The sequence below is a fragment of the Nycticebus coucang genome, chromosome 9 (assembly GCF_027406575.1).
Source record: "Nycticebus coucang isolate mNycCou1 chromosome 9, mNycCou1.pri, whole genome shotgun sequence".
NCBI lineage: Eukaryota > Metazoa > Chordata > Mammalia > Primates > Lorisidae > Nycticebus > Nycticebus coucang.
This window is the reverse complement of record NC_069788.1, coordinates 53,524,767-53,534,489: the sequence shown is the minus strand read 5'-3', so window position 1 is coordinate 53,534,489 and position 9,723 is coordinate 53,524,767.

Here is a 9,723-nt window from a genome sequence, read left to right as displayed (position 1 = left end):
TGCCCTGTGTGGCTTTATCAGCTTCAAACTTCCTTAGTTGAGTCCCCCCATCTTAGTAAGTCTTACCATACTTCCCAAAAGAGCCTACTGGAGTAGGCTTAGCTGACTCAACACCTTAGCTTGGCTACTTGGTCCTTGTGTTAGTTTTCCACTGCTGCTGTAATAAATTACCACAGCCTTGATGGCTTAAAACACCACCGATTTATCCTTATAGTACTAGAGTCTGAAGTTCAAAAAAAGGTTTCATTGGGCCAAAATCAAGCTGTTGGCAGGGCTGTGTTCCCTCCAGAGTCTCCAGGGGAAATCCATTTCTCTATCTTTTCCAGCTGGTAGGGGACGTCTGAATTCCTTGACTCTTGGCAACTTTTTTCTGTCTGTAAAGCTGGCAGCACAACATGTTCAAATATTTTTCTTTCACTCCAACTCTTCTGCTTTCTTCTTACAAGGGCCCTTGTAATTACACTGGGCACACCTACCAAATCCAGCATGATCTGCCCATCTTAAAATCCTTAACTAATCACAAATGTAAAGTGTCCTTTTTCATATAAAGTAATACATTTATAGTTTCCAGAAATTAAGATGTGCACATCTGTGGGAGGCAATATTCAGCCTACCATAGTCCACTTTGGGGGGATAAAGGGGTAGCAGGGAGAATTTCTCTAATTAAATATTCTGGTTATTGATTTTTTTGTAAAGGCATCATGTGCCTGAACAGTCAATGAAAGTAGACAAAAGAGGAAGAGCACATTGCCTCTGGGAGGGTGAGGCAGGTGGATTGCCTGAGCTCACAGGTTTGAGACCAGCCTGAGCCACAGTGAGACTTCCATCTCTAAAAAACAGTGGGGTCTTGTGGGTGGGTACCTATAGTCCCAGCTACTGAGGAGGCTGAGGCAAGAGAATGGCTTAAGCCCAAGAGTTTGAGGTTGTTGTGAGCTGTGATGCCACGGAACTCCACCAGGCAAAGTGAGAAGCTGTCTCAAAAAAAAAAAAAAAAAAAAAGAAAGTAGTCAAAAAAGGAAAAATGAGAACTTTTTTTGCTTAATTCAACCAGAAGAAGGTATAACATTTTCTAAATCCATGCCAAGGTAGAGCATGACCTGGTACTAGTTCTGGTAGAAAAGTAGCTGAAAGTGGATCCCCCAAATAGAAGTAAATATAGTAAGGATATTCTGCTCAAATGCCACAAATAAGATTCAGAGTACATTCTTCAAGCTGAATATTTTGTCTAAATAGTGTAATACTGTAGCTGAATTTTGCAAGTTCTTTGCAGAGACCTTGTTTATTTTGAGAATGAAAATATCCACAGTTTTTGGCAAAGTATCTGGCCAAGAATGTTCTATACTATAAAATGTGCTATTGCCTAAATGTTTGTATTTCCGCCCCCCCTTAACTTGTATGTTGAAATCCTAACTTGCAAGGTGATAGTATTAGAAGGTGGAGTTTGGGGGAACAAATCAGGTCATGAGGGCAGAATCTTCATCAACGAGATTGTTTTCTTTCTGAAAGAAACATAAGGAAGTTCCTTCGACTCTTCTGCTAGGTGAAGACACAGCAAAAAAGATGACTATCTGTGAACCAGCAAACAGGTCCCTCTCCCTACCAAGACACTGAATTTGCCTGTGCCTTGATTTTGGACTTTTCACCTCCAGAACTGTAAGAAATACATTTTTATTGCTTATAAGCCACCCAGTTTATATTTTGTTAGAGTAGCCTGACAAGGCTAAGACAATATGTGTTTAATAAATATGAGTTTACTAAATGAATGAATTCTTGAGTTACATTAGCCACCAAGAATCAAGATTTCTATAGGTGGCCCCAAAGGCTCACTTCCAATCTTGATTTTCACATAACAAATAGTTACTAAATCAACTCCGTAAGTTATGCATTTAATGAACTTAACATAAGGAAGTTAATCAATTGTCATTTGTGCTGATACTATTAACAAAAAAAGGAAGGAAGGAAGAAATTACATCTGCAACATTTATAAACATTAAAAATAATGTAGTAAAATGTCCAGAGAGGCTTAAAAACGTAGGTCTCCATGGCCTGACATTAACAGCTATTCCCAAACAGAGCAGTTCAATCACGTACTTTTTTTTTGGACAATTTGCCATGTTCCAGACATGGTATTAGCTGCTGAGAATATCGATTTGTTTAAGATCTGGCCCATGATTCTACAGAGTTCAGAGTCCACTGAGTGAACTACACTCAGAGACAACTAGGATGAAGGGTCATAAGCCCAAACACAGGCTACTCGAAAAGAACAAATAAAGACCCCCTGCCAACAGAAAAGTTGGGGAAGGCTTCCCAGAGAAGGCAGGCCATTGGCCGGGCTTCATGGGTGTTATGAATAAGTCAGTAACATAGGGGAAGGACCTTCCAGAAAGAGCAAAGCCACAGAGGCTTGATGTGGGGAATCAGAATTGTTCAACATGACTGGGGATTAAAGTACAAAGGCATGAAGGAATTTTGATGGACTGACTGGAAAAGTGAGAAATATTTTTTTTAAAAAATCAATTACTTTTCCCAATAGTAGAAACAACTAGCCATAATACTTTGATAGCCTTGTTTTACTAACTGTTAAGGGGTAAATGCTAAGTTTAACAGTTTAACCCAATAATAAGTTAAAAGAAAACTGTAGGTCAGTTAGATTTGAATTATAATAAAAATTTTGATTATCTATTTTCTAATTTGGTACCTTTGTTTGTGTGTTTATAAACAGTTGGCTATTGTAGTTCTCCAACTAAATTTATATGAAATAATACTGCCCAATTTAAATATTGATATCTTAAATTCTACATAGTACTTGATGTACAGAAAACAAATTTGAAGCATGAAATTTAGAAATAAAATTGTTTTTTCTTCCCCCTCCTCCCCCAAAAAAATCAAGCCTGGCCTTACCATGACATTCTAGATCTCCTGTCCTGTGGTTAACATTCCAGTCATTGCAAATATAATTTCTGATCTATTGGCAGCTAGAAATCTCAGTCACAAGAGGTCTCAGTTGCCAGTGTTGGCCCACCTTAGCCCTCTTCAGGATTGCATCTTGCTTATCTCATAGCCCTGTACATCATTGACCATAAATTCATCTACAGTCTCTTTCAGGGATGATGAAGAATATGGCCTTCGGGTGGCGCCTGTGGCTCAGCGGGTAGGGCGCCGGCCCCATATGCTGAGGGTGGTGGGTTCAAACCCAGCCCCAGCCAAACTGGAACAAAAAAAAAAGGGCGGCGCCTGTGGCTCAAGGAGTAGGGCGCCGGTCCCATATGCCAGAGGTGGTGGGTTCAAACCTAGCTCTGGCCAAAAACCAAACAAACAAACAAAAAAAAGAATATGGCCTTCATCATCCCTGTCTCCCAGCATTCATACATCCTTGAGTATGGATAGGACCTATGATTTTCCTGTAACCAACAGAATATGTCAAAAGTGACAGGATGCCATTTCTAGGATATTATATTACCTAAACTTCCATCTTCCTAACAGACATATTCTCCCTCTGCCTCCTTGCTGGCTTTGAGGAAGCAAATGTTTGGTACTGAGGAACCCCCACATGCTAAGGAACTGCGGACAGGCTCATCTAGAAGCTGCAGCAGCCCCCACCAAGAAACTTACACAAATGCAAAGAACTGAATTTACCAACAACCTGAGGGAGGTTGGAAGTGAATATTTCCACAACAAAGTCACTAATGGGAATTCAGACCCAGCCAACACCTGGATTGCAACCGAGTGAGACACTGAAGCAAAAAACTCTGTTAAATTACAGCAGAACTTCTGACGGACCTTAGGGGTGTCCAACCTTTTGGGGTCTCTGTTACACAGTGGAAAAAGAGTTGTCTTGGGCCATGTATTAAATACACAAACACTAATGAAAGCTGATAAGCAAAGAAAAAAGTCTGTACATAATTTTCATATCTGCCACAACAGGTAAGCGAAAACATCTTCATATAATTCACATGAGGCCTGTGGATAGTAGAAACTAATATTAGCCATGGACTTCAAACAGTAAACCTATCTCTGGTCCCATGTTCTTAGAAAGAGTAATTTTTGTCTCTCTGTCCTCTTTACTCTGCAGGGGTCAAATTCCCAGACACAACTACCAGCTCCCAGTTCTGTGCCCAGCAGGCCTATGGCCCCAGCCTTGTGCAAAGCTTTGTGTTTCTCTTCACTTTCTAGCTTACAGAGAAGTTTACATTGTTTTTAATATTTTTGCTAACTTATTTCCCCCTTCTATTTATATTTTGGCTTTATGTTTGGAATAAAGAAGAATGAGTTTTGATTCATCTTGGCCAAAAGACTTTAAAAAAGACAACAAGTAGTTTTAGCAATTCTATTTTCTGTTTACAAAAGTAATAGATACTGGGAGGCGCCTGTGCTCAAAGGAGTAGGGCGCCAGCCCCATATGCCGGAGGTGGCGGGTTCAAACCCAGCCCCAGCCAAAAACTGCAAAAAAAAAAAAAAAAAAAAAAAGTAACAGATACCTTACTAATCTTACTTAAAACTACTCTAGGAGTTGTCATTCTTGGTAAGATGGATAAGCATTAGGCATTACAGTCTCAAAAGGAGTGGACAGCGGGCAACCTTGATTCCTGGTATGCACAGTTCACAGCAGGGTCCGTGCTTCTATGAAGTTCTATTTAAAGCCATGGTGGAATGGGGCAAGGGTGTCCTAACAGGCCATGGACTGATACCAGTGATTCTAATATTCAGCCAGGCCTAGAACCATTGAAAATATTTGCATGGAAACTTGATTCCAAATAGCTGGGCTGAACGGTGGCTAGAAGAAGGAAAAGGAATGACAGAGACCACAGGCTCATTTTTCAGAGAAAGCTGCTGCCCTCTTCTAAATGTAGAAAGAATCCCCAGAGTCCCTTATTCTAAAGCAGATGCAGGACAGATACTCCAGTGTTGAGTGAAGCAGGTTAGGAGTCTAGGCTCTGGGCCACACCTTCCTGGAGTCACCACTCATTCCTGGTGAAGTATCACCAAACTGTTCAGTGAGCAGCAGGAGCAAATATGTGTGTATGTGTTTAGAACTTTCTACACCAAACCTAGAAAGTAGTGATTCAACTTTTGGCATGTATAAAACTTTGTGTTTCAGTATTGTTTTATTTTAAATTATATCTTGAAAAAAAAAAAATGCCTTGTTTTGAACGGAATAAAAGTGCCTCCCTACTGAATCCTAAACCTTTCTCTGAAGCCTGAATCGAAGCATTGAAACTAATGGCTAAAGGGGTGGTCTGGCAATTCTCCCCTCAATTGCAGAAAGAGAAAAAGAACAAAACCAAGCAAACAAAACAAACAAAAAAAGAAACCAAACCATCTCAACACAAAACCCTTGGGGTGAAGAAAGATACATACTGAACTGGTATTCAGCGGGGTGGAGGAGTGTGGAGAGAGAGAAAGAGAGAGAGACCTTAGAGGAAGGAACCAAGAAACTCGTCTCCTTCCTTGGGATCCTTCCATCTCATAACCTGGACTCTGTTAATGTAGGACAAGGTACTGTGGGACTTGTGGTTTTTGATAAACTTTTTATTTTGGAATAATTTTAAGGCTGGGTGCAGTGGCTAATGTCTGTAATCAATGCACTCTGAGAGGCCAAGGTGGAGGATCCCTTGAACTCGGAATTTTGAGACCAGCTTGAACAAGAGTCAGACCGTCTCTCCACCAAAAATAGAAAAATTAGCCAGGCATTGTGGTGGGTGCCTGTAGTCACAGCTACTCAGGAGGCTGAGGCGGGGGGGATCACTTGAACCCAAGAGTTTAAGGTTGCTGTGAGGTAGGCTGACACCATGACACTCTAACCTGGGCAACAGAGTTAGACTATGTCTAAAAAAGGAAAACAAAGAAAGAAAAAACAATTTCAAATGTACAGAAAAATCACAAGAAAAGTTATAGTAAACATGAACGTCATGGACACCCTGAGATACACACACACACATAAACTTGATGAAGCCTTTGAGAGTAACTTGGAGATACCATCCCCCTTTATTCCAAAATATCTTTAAATTCAAATTTCATAAGCTGTCACAGTCATGTCTCTCACGACACTCCCACCCACCCCTTAATCCAGGATCACAAATTCCATTTAGTTGTTATGCCTCTTTAATATCTTTTAATCTGGAACAATTCTACAGCCTCTTTATTTTTCATGACAATGAATTTTTATTTTTATTTATTTTTTTTATTTTTTTTGTAGAGACAGAGTCTCACTTTATAGCCCTCGGTAGAGTGCCGTGGTCTCACACAGCTCACAGCAACCTCCAACTCCTGGGCTTCAGCGATTCTCCTGCCTCAGCCTCCCGAGTAGCTGGGATCACAGGCGCCCACCACAACGCCCGGCTATTTTTTGGTTGCAGTTCAGCCGGGGCCGGGTTTGAACCCACCACCCTCGGTATATGGGGCCGGTGCCTTACCGACTGAGCCACAGGCGCCGCCCGACAATGAATTTTTAAAGATTACAGTTTAGTCGCTTTGTAGATTAATCTGGTTTTAAAATTTCACAACAGGTTGAAGATCTGTGGGAGCCACAGAGAACGGTCTGGTCCAAAGGCTGATGACCTTAACGTGCAGCACACTCAATTACGTGTAGGTCTGGGAATGTGGCAGCATGTGCATGGCCCTGAGGGTGTGTGAAGGATGTTGAGGAATGCCTAGGATGCTGGACTTAGGGAAAGGGAGGTTGGTGTGAGACTGACCCCAAAACGTGTTTGGCTATAGAGTTAGGGAAGGGTTTTAGGCAATCTCTGGGTGGTATCGGATTCGGCTCTGCAGGTAAATTGTCTTTGGGAGCTGGATTTGGGCTGTCTGAGCCCTGTCAAGGGGAGGACATTTGGCGACGAAAGACTCTCCGAGAAGAACCTAGATTAGGATGAGCAAACCAGGCAGGTTCATTCTTCACTTTCCCCCTACCATTCTGGTTCAATGGCAGTTTTGGATCTTTCCCATCTCTCTAATTACATTTGTACATTTGTACATCTCTAATTGTACATTTCTAAAAGAAATGTACAAGGGAGAAGACAGTAAGGAGATGGAAGTTTTATCAGATGTTTCTGTTTCCTTTTCAGATTTATTTGAAACTAACCCTTCTTCTATATTCTATGTTCTCCAAACTCATAGTCCTAGAACATCACTATATTTACATAATATGGAATACTTTTTATCACTTTTGACCCCTACACATAAAATATTGGTAGAATTCCTAGTCCTCCTCCTTTTCCTGGTGAATTTTTGCTTCTTCTTTAGAAAATGGCTCAGCAGTTATCAATTCTGCAAAAATATCTAGATTTTTTCTTCTAGGACTCGCATGTTGCTTTGTTCTTCTCTTAGCTTCAACCCTTTTTCTTACCTTGTTGTAGTACTTAGAATATAATGTTTTGTTTTGTCTTTAAAACATGTCTTAGCTTCCTGTTAACTTACATAGAAAATAATTTTTTTCTTAATGATGTAAGGGTTCAGCTTAGTATCTGCCATAGAGAAGAAGATCAATAAATTCCCATTATGTGAATAAATGAAGATGACTTAAACATGACTGTTTGGATAAAATTAACATCATAGATAAGAACCAGATTATATTTACATTTCTTTAACATTGGTCAAAGTAGTCATTCCTTAAAGACAAAACCCTATGGATATAGCCATCAAAAATACGAGAGTGCCATCTGTTGGTAAACATGTTAGCAGACAGAGAAGGCACTGTGAAGCCATGTAAAATGTACTTTGAGTAATGTGCCCCTTATGTAGGTTATGCAAAATATGAAAGATGGAAACAAAGTTGAGAGATGTGGTTATGGCATTTTCCAGGAAAATAGGAAAATGTTTTTCCCTAATAATCCATGCAAAATACAATATCTTTAAATGCAGAAGACAGGTAACAAAAAACAGTATAGTTAGAATAAATTATTAAAAGCTTTCTCCACCCCTGCCCTTCCCCCCAAGGTAGGAATGAATCAAGGATGCCCATGATCATACTTTATTGTTTCATATTGTATGGGAGATGCTACCAGTGCACTACAGGAAGAAAAATCAATGTTGATGTTAAATGTTAATGGTGTGAATACTCCAATTAAAAGGCAAATATTGTTAGAATAGCTTAAAAAAATGCAAGAACTGAACATATGTTAGGTATAAGAGAAACGTCTTAATATAAAAACAAATAAGTTGAAAATAAACATGTTGAAAAATATATAGACTATACAAACATAAAGCCTAAAAAGTCTGAAGTGGCCAAAATAATAATGACTAACAGAATTGAGACAAAGAGTGTTACTAAAGAATGACATTTTGATGGCAGCACCCGTGGCTCAGTGGGTAGGGCACCGGCCCCACATACAGAGGGTGGCGGGTTCAAACCCGGCCCCGGCCAAATTGCAACAAAAAATAGCTGGATGTTGTGGCAGGTGCCTGTAGTCCCAGCTACTTAGGAGGCTGAGGCAAGAGAATTGCCTAAATCCAGGAGTTGGAGGTTACTGTGAGCTATGTGATGCCACGGCACTCTCTTGTCTCTACAAAAAAAAAAAAAAAAAAAGACATTTTGATACGAAAGATAAAGAGTAACATTTAAAAGGGTAAGTTTATCAGGAAAACACAGCAATCATAAATGTGTATGAGTCTAATAACAGAATTTCAAAATACACAAAGTAAAAGTGGAAAGAAAAAAAGACAGTTATACAATCACAGTTAAAGAGTTTAATACCCTTTTTTGAATAATGATGAAATAACTAGACAAAATATCAGTAAAGACACAGATCTGAATAATCCTACCCATTATCTTGAACTAATTGATATTCATAGAATATACTCATTATCTGCATTCACATTTTGCTTCAGTACACATGGTATATTCATTATTATAGACCATATTCTTCTAAAAGTTTTATTTTATTGATACACAATGTATATATTTAGGGAATAAACATTGATATTTTGATATGTGTTTATAATATATAATGATAAATCAGGTTAATTAGCATATCCATCATTTCAAATGCTTATCATTTCTTTGTGTTCTGAATATTCAAAATCTTCTCTTCTACCCTTATGAAAATATACAGTAAATTATATTTAACCATATTCTCCTTATAGTACTTCAAGACACCTCCTATCTAGCTGTAATTTTGTATCCATTAAACAAACTCTCCCATCCTCCACTTCCCCCTTTCTCAGCTTCTAGTACCCAGAATTCTATGAGTTCAATATTTTTTTTAGCTTCCAATATGAGTGAGAACATTCAGTATTTACCTTTCTGTGCCTAGCTTAGTTTAACATGTCTCCAGGCTCATCCATGTGGCCACAAATGGCAGGATTTCATTCCTTTTTGTGACTGCATAGCATCTCATTGTGTATACATCTTTTCTTTATTCATTTGTGTATGTTAATGAACATTTAGGTTGATTTCACATATTAGCTATGATTTCTTTTCCTTTGAATAAATACCCAGTAGTGGGATTATTGGATCCACTGGTAATTCTATTTTTAGTTTGCTGAGAAACCTCTATACTGTTCGCCATAGTGGATATACTAGTTTACATTTTGAACAACATGTATGAGAGTTCCCTTTTTTCTGCATACTCATCAGAATTTATTTTTTGTCTTTTTGGTAACAGTCATTCTAATTGAGGTGTAATGATATCTCATTGTAGTTTTGATTTACATTTCCCTGATGATTTGTGATGTTGAGCACTTTTTCATATATTGTTGGCCAGATGCATGTCTTCTTTTGAAAAA